This window comes from Gossypium hirsutum, chromosome A08 (genome assembly GCF_007990345.1).
Source record: "Gossypium hirsutum isolate 1008001.06 chromosome A08, Gossypium_hirsutum_v2.1, whole genome shotgun sequence".
In the NCBI taxonomy this organism is placed as follows: domain Eukaryota; kingdom Viridiplantae; phylum Streptophyta; class Magnoliopsida; order Malvales; family Malvaceae; genus Gossypium; species Gossypium hirsutum.
The window spans coordinates 86696343-86710863 of NC_053431.1; the positions used below are offsets into that span (position 1 = coordinate 86696343).

A 14521-nucleotide genomic window follows, 5' to 3' on the forward strand; every position below is an offset into this window, starting at 1 on the left:
CTAGGATTTATTTTACTTTCTTCTTTCTCGAACAGTTGATCCATTGAGTAACCTTACAAAACAATTAATTCATCATACCTCTACACGCTAATCCCTCAAAGAGGGATTAGTTCCTCATGGTTTTCGTAAATAATATAAAATCGATATAAAAGATAAACATAACAAGTGAATTGAACATATAATATTCAGAAAATGCCTAATTTGTATTGAAATCAAGAACAAATCCACAACATCTAATCGCATTCACAAATCGAATCTCTTGAAATAAAATAAAGACAAAACAAAAGTAAACTAAAACCTAAGAAAATGAGAAAAACTAGACTAAAATTTAAGAGAGAAATTCTGGACTAAGTAGTTAGTGTCTAAAACAAGTGCCAAATGAGCCTATTTATGGATTTTAGGTAGCCATCATCCTTAACCCTAGGTTAGTAGACATTCTTGAGCTTTAATTTGGATTGTGTTGACCAAAACGTCATTGTCTCGTAATTATTTCTCTTCCAAAGTCAATATCCTGACACACCAAGACCTGTGTCACGACATCGTAGTCAGTATGCTCTTCTTCGAGGTTTCTTCAGGGGTATGTTGTCACATCTTTAGGCTATGTCGCAACATCAGAGGCAGTATCAGAATTTATTCATTTTGTTCCCTATGTTGTAACGTCACATACTCTGTGTTGCGACTGATAAACCATAACATATACATATTTTTACCCCATGCTTAGCATATTTTTGGAAGGTTTATCATAATATTTAATGAATTTGATGCTTCTAATCCTTTAATTTCATGTTTTATACTCAGCAGAGCTAGGATAGCAAAAAGAGCAAGAAACGGGCTAAAAAGAGACAAAATGGGCCTAATTCAGTGTTTCACACGGCCTAGGCAATTCCACACGGGTAATCCACACGCCAGTGTATCATGACCATGTCGATTAAAAACCAACTCAGAATTACACACGGCTTGAGCACCTTCACACGGGCGTGGCACACGGCCGTGTCCCTGTCGAACCCAAGTCTAATTCTACTCAGAAAAGGCTAATTTTTAGGGTTTGAAAGAATTCCAAAGTTTATATAAACACCCTAGAAGAGGATAAAAAGAGGGACGGAGAGTAGAAGGAGAAAATACTTGAAAAATAGCCATCAGAATCAGCTCGGAAGTAGGACCTACTTCAAGACTGAATATCTCCATTCAATTTCCTTAAAAGTTCTTTGGGCTTCTTTATGTTTTGTTGTTGTCCCAATTTTGAGATATTTTCTTCTATTGTTATGAACTAAATTCCCTAAATACCTAGGGAAGTTGAAACCTAAGACGAATCTTATTACTTTTTGAATTATATGATAAATACTTGTTCTTATTCTTAATTGTGAGATTTAATCCTTGTTTTAATATTTCAGGATATTAATTCAGGCTTTGATGTGCTTATTCAGTGGAGCAAAAGTCCCTATTTAAAAGTAGATCCTCCATAATTAAGCGGAGTTGCATGCAATCCTAAAGGTAGGTCGACATAAATCTATCGGATTAGAGTCAAATCTAATAAGGGAATCCATAGGTCGAGTTAATGCGACAATAGGGGTTTTAATTAGAAAGAGATTTCAATTAATCAACTTAGAGTCAGTTCTTTTTTAGTCTCGAGAGAGATAATAACATAAATCAAGGATTTCTATGGATTGAGTCAAGTGAATAAATCGTCTAATTCAGAAGTAATAAGTGAAGTCTAGGTGGATTCTTCCTTGGGTATTCTCTTCTCCATCGGTTTTCCAAAGAATATTTTTCAACTTTTATTTCTGTCGCGTTCATAGTTAATTAGATAATTAAGTTTAGTTTAGAAAACATCCCTTCAATTCTTAGGCTAGATAATAAAAAGATAATAATTACTAGTACTTTTAGTCCTTGTGGATACGATATTTCCGGTCTCACCTTAACTATACTACTGGTCAATAGATGCGCTTGCCTTAGTCAAATTTTTAGTTAGTTTAGTGAGCATCAAGTTTTTGGCGCCGTTGTTGGGGACTAAGTTATTAGGAACGCTTGATTTTTATTACTTTAGCCATTTTTACTTTTATTGCAATTTACTTTTTGTTTTTAGTTTAATTTTTCTTTTCTAAATTTTTCTTTTTAATTGCTTCTAGCAAATGTCTCTTATTTATGACTAGGAGGAACCCGTCAAGACCTTTGCTTTTTGACAGTGAGATCGAGAGGACAGCTCGCAGAAACTGAAAAGAAATAAGGTGAAGTCTACAATACATAAAGGAAGAGCGAGAAGACGATATCCATACTAGAACCGAGGAGATGGCTGATAATCAGAATAATCTTCTACCTTCTGTGGTTGCTGCAAATCTAGTAAATCAAAATCCTGCTCCTTGTACTATGTATGATTATACTAAACCTACTTTAACAAGAACTGAATCGAGTATAGTTAGACCTGCTGTTGCTGCAAATAATTTTGAACTGAAACCTAACACTATTCAAATGATACAACAGTTTGTTTAGTTTTATGGTTTGTAGGACAAGGGTCCAAACACTCATTTAGCAAATTTTCTGGAATTCTGCGACACCTTTAAGATCAATGGCGTTTCTGACGATGCCATTCGCCTTCGGTTGTTTCCCTTCTCATTAAGGAATAAGGCTAAACAGTGGTTGAACTCGTTACCATGGGGTTTAATCACTACTTGGGAGCAAATGACTGAAAAATTTTTACTCAAATATTTTCCACCAGCTAAAATGGCTAAATTAAGGAATGATATCTCTTCTTTTGTGCAGATGGATTTAGAAACACTATATGATGCATGAGAGAGATGCAATGATTTATTGAGAAGGTGTCCTTACCATGGATTAGCTTTATGGCTACAGTTTCAAACTTTCCACAATAGTTTGAACCCTTCAACGAGACAGATGGTCGATGCAGCGGCAGGTGGAACCTTAAATAATAAAACACCTGAGGAGGCTTATGAGTTCATTGAAGAGATGTCACTGAATAATTATCAGTGGCAAGTTATGAGGACAAAGCCTAATAAAGCAGCCGATGTTTTCAACCTTGATGCGGTCACCATGTTATCAAACCAAGTAGATCTCTTAAATAAAAAGATTGGTGCATTATGTGTTTCTATACAGGTGCATCCGGTGATGGAGTGTGATACAAATGGATGAGGGATAAATAATCCAGAATGCCTAGCCTATGACCATAGTACTACGAACAAACATGTCAACTATATGGGTAACAATTGGAGGAAGGATAAATAATCCAGAATGCCTACCCTACGACCATAGTACTACGAACAAACATGCCAACTATATGGGTAACAATTCTAGACCAGAGAATAATTTATATAGTAATACTTACAATGCAGGTTGGAGGAACTATCCCAACTTCTCTTAGGATGGTCAAGGAAATTAGAGACCACCACCACCTCTAGGATTCTAACAACAAACTTACCAGCAAGAGAAAAAGCCGAACCTTGAAGAGATGATGACGAAGTTTATTTCAGTGGCGAAAACCCGTTTTCAAAACACTAAAACTGCAATTAAAAATCAATAGGCATCGATTCAAGGACTCAAGAATCAAATAGGACAGTTGGCTAAGTTGATCTCTGAAAGACCACAAGGTAGCTTGCCCGATAACATAGAAACTAAACCAAGGGAGTAACTTCAGGCCATCACTGTGAGCAACGAAGAAGGGTTAGTTGAATCTACATTTGAAATAAGACACGAAGCTGTGGTAAGTAATGGTAAGGATGAGATGAATCATGGTACACAGAAGCCGGTAAGCAAAGAGTATAAACCTCGTATACCATATCCCAATGCAAATAGGAAAGACCGCACAAATGAACAATTCGGTAAATTCTTTAAACTACTTAAAAAGTTACATATTAACTTACCGTTTATTGGAACTCTTTTGCAGATGCCCAACTCGATTAAATTTTTAAAGGAGCTCTTATCAAACAAACGGAAGTTAGATGAGTCACCACATGTGGAGTTAAATGCAGTCTGCTCAGCTATTCTACAAAACAAGCTACCCAACAAACTAGAAGATCCAATGAGTTTTACAATTCCTTGTTTAATTGGTAGTTTGAATGTTAACAATGCTTTAGCTGATTTAGGGGCAAGTATTAATGTTATGCCTTATAAAATGTTTAAACAACTAGGTTTTGGGAAACCCAAACAAACTAGGATGAACGTTCAATTGGCTGATAAAACCATTAGATTTCCTAGGGGTATAATTGAGGATGTGCTCGTTAAAATCGACAAATTTATATATCTAGTAGACTTTGTTATTTTGGATATCGATGAGGATAGTGATATTCCTTTAATTTTAGGACGACCCTTTTTAGCAACTGCTAGGACTATTATTGATGTCGGTATAGGTGAGTTAATACTTCAGGTAGGCGATGACATGATTAAACTCCAAGCTCATGATTCTGTCAAAAAGACGATTGATCTAGATGATTACACAAGTTCTTTTAATGTGAGTAACCTTACAAGAAAAACTTTCGAGAAGTACAAATGAGCCACGTTCCAGTCCATGTAATGACAAGACTATCCATGAGGAGCAAAGATTACAAATCGAGGAACTAGATGAAAGGCGGACAAAAGTTAAGGAGAAACCGAGAATACACAATGAACCAAAGCAGTGTCATGATAAACTTAAGGGTGAATCGAATCAATTTAAGGTTAGAGATAAAGTACTGTTAGATAAAGTAGACCCTCGTATTGCCATTTCTGAGCCTGATGGAGCAATTCTTTTTACGGTATTAAACGTGTTCTCATACGGTACAGTCGAGGTAACTCATTCCAAATTCGACACTTTTAAGGTAAATAGTACTCATCTTAAACCTTATTTTGATACAATTGATAGCAAGAATGAGGAGTTTCAACTCCTCGAACCACTAGGACCATGCAAATATGATGTTAGTCGAGCTTAGACTTTAAATAAGCATTTCTCGAGAGGCAACCCGAGCACTAACATCACTAACCTATTTATTTTATCTATTTTTCGTGTTTTTTATGTAGGTACATTGACCCACTTAGCCTGGACAGACGAGTGTGTCCTTGGCCGTGTGGAAACAGGGCTAAAATTTCCCAAAAATCGACATGCACACAGTCTGCAATAAATCCACACGGCCGTGTGAAACCTAGAGCTTAAAATTTAAAATTTTAAACAAGTCAGAAAGCTACATGGGCGAGGCACACGGCCGTGTAGTCAGATACGCGAGCGTGTGGGCTATCACAAGGGCATGGGAGAAACGAAAGACATAGCACACGGCCGTGCGACACGACCGTGTGAACCATACGGCCTGACAACACGGGCGTGTCCCAGGTCATGTGATGAATGAGCATTTAATTTTCGTGACAAACACGGGCTAACCAAGAGCCACACGGGCGTGTGACACAGCCATATGGCCCAACACGGGCCTCACACAACCATGGCCCATTTAACCCTCTAAAACCTAATTTTACTTTTTTCTTTTTTCTCCTCACAAGCTCCCAACCAGCAGCAGTCACAGCCCCCTACTTCGGCCACCTTTCCCCATCGTTCCACCGTCGCCCCACCACCCCACTCTTCTTCTTTCTTTTCCTTTGTCCCCCCTTCCTTTCCCTTCTTCCCTCTCTCCTCTTCTTCCTCTCCAACCAACCACCCGAACCCCTTTGTTTTCCCTAACCCATTTGCACCAAAACCACCAACGCCTCCATCTCTCTCACACACGCCCTCGACCAGCCCACACCTCAGCTTATCCCTACCTTGGTGACCGCCGAACTTTTGACCACCACTTCCTTTATCGCCTATTTTTATACCCTTTTACCCTTTTCTTTTTTCTATGTTATTCCATATTTATTTTATTTTATTTACTTCTTCTTATCATTACTAGTATATTAATTTTCTGCTATTTATTTCTATTTTACTTATTACTATTTTCAACTACTAGGATAGTTATGCTCTTAGTTTAGTTTCTTGGAATATAGTGCTTACTATTGATTTATCCTTCATATTAGAATTGATTATTCAAATAATTATTGATGACTCCAGAACATCATGAATTTGTCTACAGGTCAGAACTCTTCATTTGATTTATTTGCATCACCTTGATTCTTGATGACTTCGCTTTGGTTATACATAGATGGATACTTGTGCGCCCTGTTTTGGAGAAATTTTCTTTATAGGAGTACTTTGACTCTACAAGACTCGATTTTTAGTTACATGTTTGGGTGATTATTTATTGATGAACTCTTTTATTCTTGCAGGCACACAATAACAAACACTCGTGAGAAATCTAAAGTAGTTGTTCCCGCTTTGAAAAAGCGGAAAGGTCCTAGCACAACCTCCTCGAGCGCCTCAACCGAAACTCGTCACCCTCTGCTTCGATTTTTATCAGGCCCACAGGATGACTTGTTTCAGCTTCTTCGAGTACGACGATTAGGAGTGGGCCGTTGTATTGATTAAGCCGCCTTGTAGTAGGTCCAACTTGCCCACCTTGTTCGATTCCATCTCGTCACTACCTCGTGGGATCGATTCTTTTTAATTATCGAGTCCACCTATTCGGAGCTTACCTTGGAGTTTTGCACTACTTTCCATTTACAGCATGTGATGAATACCCATGACAAGGTCGGTACCATCACTTTTAGACTTGGTGGACTCGTAAGACACATGAGTGTACCAGAGTTTGGAGCTGTTTTGGGCCTTTACATGGAGGAGTTTATGGCTTCTGAGTTTTTTCTACATCTTCAATGTCACATACACCACTCGCCCTCCTGCTGTTGGAATGACCTTACAGCGAGTACTGTTCCCTATGATGCAAGTCACTCAAAGGCGACTTCTCTCCCCCTAGCAGTACGCTACATCCATGCTATCTTGGCTCACACCTTGACTAGGAGGAGAGAGAGAACCTTTGTCGTTAGCACCACCGATGCTTACTTCTTATGGAGCATGGTGACTAGTCATGTATTTGATTTGGCATACTTAATTGCCCTTTCTTTTCACCACCAGACAGACCGCCATAGAAGGGGCCCCATCTGCCTTGGCCCCTACGTGACTCACCTCGCTCGACACTTCGGCCTCTTCGACACTCCAGAGATGTCATCAACACTCACACTAGTAGGCCAGATGTCTCCTCAGGGAATTTCCAGTATGATCCACATGAGGATGATAGAACGTCGTCGTGGATTCGACCCCCCTCAGTATAAACTCATTCACTCTAATGATCAGGATAAGCCAGAAGATATTACTGGTGGTGTCCCTCCCCCTCACGAGGACCTACACCCACCGCCACTACCAAGTCACCGACCTCTTGCAACCACTTTGACCGATATATTCGACCGACTCACTCTCTTCGAGCAACAGTGGTTTGCGAGCTTCGACAGCATCAAGGTGACTCTGTAACAGATCTGCTAGCACTTCAACATCTCGCCTCCACCACCACCACCACCTGAAGATCCATCTACCCATGACGACTTTTGAGTCCATTTATTTTTTATCTTTTATTTTTCGCTTTATTTTTATTTTTATTTTATGTTTATTTTAAAGACTTGTCGTTTATACTTTTAAACTATGTTTATCTTTATAGCTATTATTGAGTAACCTTTTAATTCTCTTCATAGTTGTGTTTCTTTTCTTAATAGTAGCTCTGACTCATGCACATCATTGGCCATATCTACAATTTTTACTTTCATTATTCTAAGGATTCCATCCAAAAAAATCAGGGCAGTTGCGCTCCTTTCCTTCTCTTATGATATTATGCGCCTATTTTTATCTATCTTTGTACATTGAGGACAATGTACATCTTAAGTGTGGGGAGGTTATTTATATGATTCTTTGAAAATCCCTGAATTTTGTCTTGTTCTCAAATAACTCCCTTATATCACTATTAGAATGAATTTTGATTGATTTATGATTTTTATTGATATGTTTTGGATCAAAATATAGGTAATTGTGCATTGATTGTCTAACTTTAAGGCAGTAGAGAATCAAGCATGGTAAGTTGACTTTTGAGAATTAAAATTGCTAGGTTGTTTCCCTGAATTGAGGTATTATCTTGAAGTTCTAAGTTTACAAGATTGACATCAAATACCCATAATTTTTGTGAGATTTTGAGCCTTTTTTAGCATATATCTTCCTTTCTCACTTATGTTATTGATTATGAGTGTGTCAACATTGATTTGCTATTCTAGAACTTGCTTCGATTATGCATATCAAGACCACACCTTTTATTTGATATACTGAGATGATAAAGGCACTTAGGTTTTAACCCACTTACTCCATAAAAAGCCTACCCACATATTTGACCCTTAGTAAACCCCTTTGAGCCTTAACCATTGTTTCTTGTTTTTCTCCTTAATGTTAACCCACAACTTAACCTTTTTTTTATTTGTTAAGAATTTTTCCCTTTTTATTAACTTTTTTTATCGAGATTTGATTTGATTACTTACCTAACTATGTTTGTTCATGTCAGTTGCTGAGTTATTTTTTATTATGTAGTTTCCATACTGTTCTTGTTTTAATTAAAAAAACGTATATTTATATTCATTCAATTACATATTATTTTAAAGAGTTTGGATAAGTTAAAGTTATTTTATTGAAGGAAAGCTCACTTCATTTTAGGAAGTTTTAATTCTGGCACTTGTTTGTAATTCAGTAATTAGCTTTATTCTTTTAAGTTGGGTAATTTATTAAATTAATTTCTATTCTAACCCCCTTTTTCAGCCTTTATCCACACCTTTAACCCAAGCCCCATTACAACCCTATTAAAGACCTTTTTATTTGTGTATCATCTCATTTATAGTGGTGGAGATTCGATTTTCATGCAACCCAATGGTAATAAGTTTTCATGTTTGACTATTGAGTGCTTAATTATTGAATCTTAAACACTTCGAGTGATTTGAGTGAATCTTTAGTGAGGATGTCAACTCTTGTCAATTTGGAATTAAAGGTAATTATTTAGACAATGGGAGATACCTATGATTTTATTATTAAAATGCTCAACTTGGATTGTTTGAAACTTTGATTTATTTTTTTAGTTGAATTCTTAATGTATGATTATTTGTGGATTATTTTGAAACATTATTGATGGGAATTATAAGTTAAGAAGAATTAATTTTAATCATGAGTTGAGGATTTTGTTTGAGGACAAGCAAATGCTTAAGTGTGGGGACATTTGATAAACCATAATATATACATATTTTTACCCCATGCTTGGCATATTTTTGGAAGGTTTATCATAAGATTTAATGAATTTGATGCTCCTAATCCTTTAATTTCATGTTTTATACTCAGCAGAGCGTAGGATAGCAAAAAGAGCAAGAAACGGGCCAAAAAGGACAAAATGGGCCTAATTCAGTGTTTCACACGGCCTAAGCAGTTCCACACAGGTAATCCACACGCCCGTGTGTGATACACGAGTAGAACACACGCCTGTGTGTCATGACCGCGTCAACTAAAAACGAACTCAGAATTACACACAGATTGAGCACCTTCACACGGGTGTGGCACATAGCCATGTCCCTGTCGAACCCAAGTCTAATTCTACTCGAAAAAGGCTAATTTTCAGGGTTTAGAAGGATTTCAAAGTTTATATAAACACCCTAAAAGAGGATAAAAAGGGGGACGAAGAGTAGAATGAGAAAATACTCGAAGAATAGCCATCAGAATCAGCTCAGAAGCAGGACCTCCTTCAAGACTGAAGATCTCCATTCAATTTCCTTAGAAGTTTTTTGGGCTTCTTTATGTTTTGTTGTTGTCCCAATTTTGAGATGTTTTCCTCTATTGTTATGAACTAAATTCTCTAAATACCTAGGGAAGTTGAAACCTAAGACGGATCTTATTACTTTTTGAATTATATGATAAATACTTGTTCTTATTCTTAATTATGAGATTTAATCATTGTTTTAATATTTCAGGATATTAATTCAAGCTTTGATGTGCTTATTCAGTGGAGCAAAAGTCCCTGTTTAAAAGTAGATCCTCCATAATTAAGCGGAGTTGCATGCAATCCTAGAGATAGGGCGACATAAATCTGCCAGATTAGAGTCAAATCTAATAAGAGAATTCATAAGTCGAGTTAATGCGACATTAGGGGTTTTAATTAGAAAGAGATTTCAATTAATCAACCTAGAGTTAGTTTTTTTTAGTCTCGAGAGAGATAATAACATAAATCAAGGATTTCTACGGATTGAGTCAAGTGAATAAATTGTCTAATTCAGAAGTAATAAGTGAAGTCAAAGTGGATTCTTCCTTAGGTATTGTCTTCTCCATCAGTTTTCCAAAGAATATTTTCCAACTTTTATTTCTGTCGCGTTCATAGTTAATTAGATAATTAAGTTAAGTTTAGAAAACATCCCTTCAATTTTTAGGCTAGATAATAAAAAGATAGTAATTACTAGTACTTTTAGTCCTTGTGGATATGATATTTCCGGTCTCACCTTAACTATACTACTACTCAATAGGTGCGCTTGCCTTAGTCGAATTTTTAGTTAGTTTAGCGACCATCAGCGACATAGTGATCAGTATTGATGTAGAACAGCTTCTAATGGTCTTCTGCATACTCACAGAGTACTTTAGCTCACCCTTAGGCCTAACTTGGCCCCTAAGGTTAATAAAAGACTTGATTTGCACATTTTATTGGACTCTAACAAAACTTACTAAAACATAATTAAATCCTAATGATAATGCTTAATTTAAAGCTCCTAAAGTGCGAGAACTAGTTTAATCTGCTACACCGAATTACGGCAGATCAACGTACATCTCTAGTACCTGACACCACTACCATTAATCATTGTACGACGCGTCCCACCTATTATGCATCTTATGTAGTGCCTTCTATTTTACGATCCATGCCTTGTGATGCGACGATGTGTAACCGAAGTGGCTATAAATATTTGTAATTAAAACAGGTATAATAACCCTAGGACTCGTTTTGACCATATGTAATGTTATGTTAGCGATCATCTTTGAATCCAGTTTAAATGATCCCGTAAAATATCTGAACAGAACGAGTACATTAAAATTAGTAATTCAACTCTCCAAATATAAAATATTCTTGATGCAGTACCTGCGACAACACACATATGCGGAGCGGTATATTTCTTTATAATCTACAACCCCGTCTTCTTCTTAATAGAAGCCATAATTTTTCATGCACATTTGTTGTCTCGCATTGCACACTTCACCTCGAAATTTCAGATTGGGATTTAAAGACTTAGAAGTTTACCCTATTCTTGATGTTATATCACTTCACTACAGTGACAAAATCATTTTTAGAGGAAAACTCCTTTCCCACTTCTAAATCACCCAAATCCAACAAAGAACTCGCATGCTCAGTCTTCTATGTGGTAGTTCTACAAACTCTAACCCATCTTCTGCTGATAGGTCCACAGTCTACATGTGGGCTAGAGGTGAGTACGCCCTGAATTATAGATTTTCTTTGGCATTTTTTCCTGGACCTTCACCATCTAAACCCCATCTTCTGGTTCAGTTAGAATCACCTCTAGTTCAGATAATAATGCAATTTCTGAACCATCGACACTAGGCTCCTGAATTGGTTCGACATCGAATTCAGTGCCCTCTCCATTCTCAACCCCACCAACATCTCCAGGGTTAGATGTCCCCTTGTTGGTAGACATCGTAGGGATTCTTGTATAGTTGTCGAAACAACTAAAATCACCTGTTGATTGCTAACTGCTGGAACTTCATATCAGTCCCTTATAAGTGTTCCCAGCATTGAACATCGACTGATCGAAGTTCAAATAAAAACTACTAACTGAGTGTTGTGCAAGGGTCCAGTATTTTGTGTTACCATCAAACCCCGATTATTCAGTGTTCTACTTGCTGCAACTGAAATCTATGCCGAAACAGATGAGTGACTTCCTATTGATGATTCCAGGATAACATAATGGGAACTTTCTAACAAAGTAGTGAACCCATCACACAACTAAGTCGTTGGACTCTCGGCTTGTTCTTCCATTCTAGTATCTAAAATTGGAACATAAGTCGACCTCTGAGGGTGTAAAAACCTATTTTTTAGTAATGTTAGAAAAGGTGGTTTCAGGGCCACAAATCTGACATGAGAGTTTGAAAATATTATTAATTAATATTTTTTAGTAAAGTAAAATATTATTGACATTTGATTTAATGATTTCTATTAATTGAAAGAATAATTAGGTTCAAGTGTAATATCCCTAAAGTCAAATGGTTTTAGAAAATAAAGTATTGAGACCTCGTTTCTGTAAACTGAATTTGTAAATATTTTAATAAATATTTATGAAATGTTATTAGGGTCATATTAAAATTTGGTTAAGAAATTTTAATGTTTCAATAATTAGTTAAGTGAAAAGGACTAAATTGAAAAAAGTGAAACAGTTAATTACTATAGGTTTATTTGCATTAAATTGATTTAACACATGGATTAAGGGTGTAAATTGGTAAATTTTCCAAGGTTAAATATAGTGGACAGATGTGGTATGGTTTTTGGTGAAATTTTAATTATTTTTAATGGTTAATTTTGTAGTTTGATAAAATAGTTATTAAAATAAAAGATGAAAAAATATAATACTATCATATTCTTCCTTTGCTTTTTGCTTTGAAACTGTATAGCCTTGGTGAAGCATAAAGAACATTCGGCCAATCTATATTAGGGTGCATGTAAGTGAAATTTTGTCCTATTTTTAGTAATTTTCATGTTTTTGAGCTCGTATCAACTTAATCTAGCTAATTTGAGGGACAAATTGTAAAACTGTTAAATGTTATAAATTATACCATGGATGAATTTGATATATTTTTGAATTTTTATGGTAGATTGTTTAGCTTGGTTGCTAAATAAACATATTTTGTTAAGTAATTTTTTATGATTTTAAGGTTTAGGGACTTATTTATGAAAATAGTAAAATTCAAGGAAAATATTGTAAATTGATGATAAATATGGCCTGTTATAAGACTAGGTAAAAATTGGCTAGCATGAATTTTAATTAAAAGTGGTTAAATTGCAAGTTTCGGGTTTAGGAACTAAATTGCAAAAAAAAGGTCAAGTTTGAGGGTAATTTTGTAATTTTTTATTGTAAAGGGTTATAAGCTAAATTTATTATTTAAATGTTGGAATGATATTAATTGAATAAAAATATTTATCTAGATCAAGAAACAACTTGAACGGAAACAAATCGCTGAAAAGTCAAAGTGGTAGAATAGTGGTCGATTCAGGTTAAAAGTCGTTTATGAGTTCAGGTAAGTTTGTAACTTGGTTAATTCAATTAGTTACGGTTTTAATCAATTTAATATCTATCTGTATATATATGTGAATGAAAATTTGTTGGTTTGAAGGAAATTATTAAGACCATAGTTGAAAGGCACTATGGCACTATACCAGAAACGAGTAAGACCATAGTTGAAAGATGTTGTGGCATCACGATGCTATCGAATGAGACCATAGCTGAAAGAAGATATGGCATCACAAATCAAACAAATAAGACCATAGTTGAAAGACACTATGGTAACACGATGGAAATGAATAAGACCATAGTTGAAAAACATTATGGCAACACGACGTAAAATGAATAAGACTATGGTTAAAAGACACTATGGCATCAAATTGGGGAATGAATAAAACCATGGTTGAAAGACACTATCACATCAAGTCGGCTATGATTAAGACCATGGTTGAAAGACACCATGGCATCCTTTAACCATTCACTATTCAGGTAACATGTTTCGATTGAGATATGTATTATAAGTATGTATATGAAATGAATGTTTTAACTAGTATAGTTTGTTAATGAATATTTATGCTTTAGTGTGATTATATGTTTCATATGTCTATAAATATGTTAACTAGTGATGTTTGTGGTGTGTTTAGGGAATTAAATGGTTATATGAGTATTATCTAAGTAGTCGATGTTATTTCATTTGGTTCAACGGGTAAATGAAGCTTAAATGAGTATATGAATATATGAAATGAATCATGACTTTGGATAATGAAATGGATTATAATGATATGTGTAATTGAAAGGAAGAAATGGTCTATTGTACATGTAGAACCGATGAATTATGAAAAGGAAATGTTGACATGTTATATACATGTTTTGCTTGGAATTATTTGGGCATTGCTTCACCAATTAACCCTGTTAGGTGTTATGTATAGAAAAGGAATTTGGACTATCACTAAACTAAATTATGCTTAGTTTAATGTATTCAGTAAGTTTAAGTTTCTTTTATACGAGCTTACTAAGCACTAGTTGCTTACACAATTATTTTCTTTGTTTTGTAGATCATCAAAAAGCTCAATCGATTAGAATCTTCGTCAGAGCACGATCACACTATCTATCAACCATATTGGTAAATTTTGTATAGTTTGGGATAATGGTTATAAATGGCATGTATAGGGTTGTATGTCTATTTGGTATGTCTTGGATTGTGCCAAGCTTTGGTGTGCCTTAATGCTTTTGTTGATGGTTTATATATGAAGTGTATTTATAAGATGTTAATGGTTATGCATGACCTTTTGAAATTAGGAAGGAAATGGTTGATTGATATGTTTTTGGATGTGGATAT

At 35.5% G+C, this 14521-nt stretch overlaps 1 non-coding gene across 1 annotated transcript; it reads right to left on the reverse strand.

Annotated features, from left to right (window-relative positions):
- Nucleotides 1–2724: 2724 nt before the first annotated feature.
- On the reverse strand, nucleotides 2725–2831 carry LOC121205730 (small nucleolar RNA R71). The gene has a single exon (XR_005900805.1). It is a non-coding gene; the product is annotated as a small nucleolar RNA R71 (small nucleolar RNA).
- Between the last annotated feature and the right edge of the window lie 11690 nt (nucleotides 2832–14521).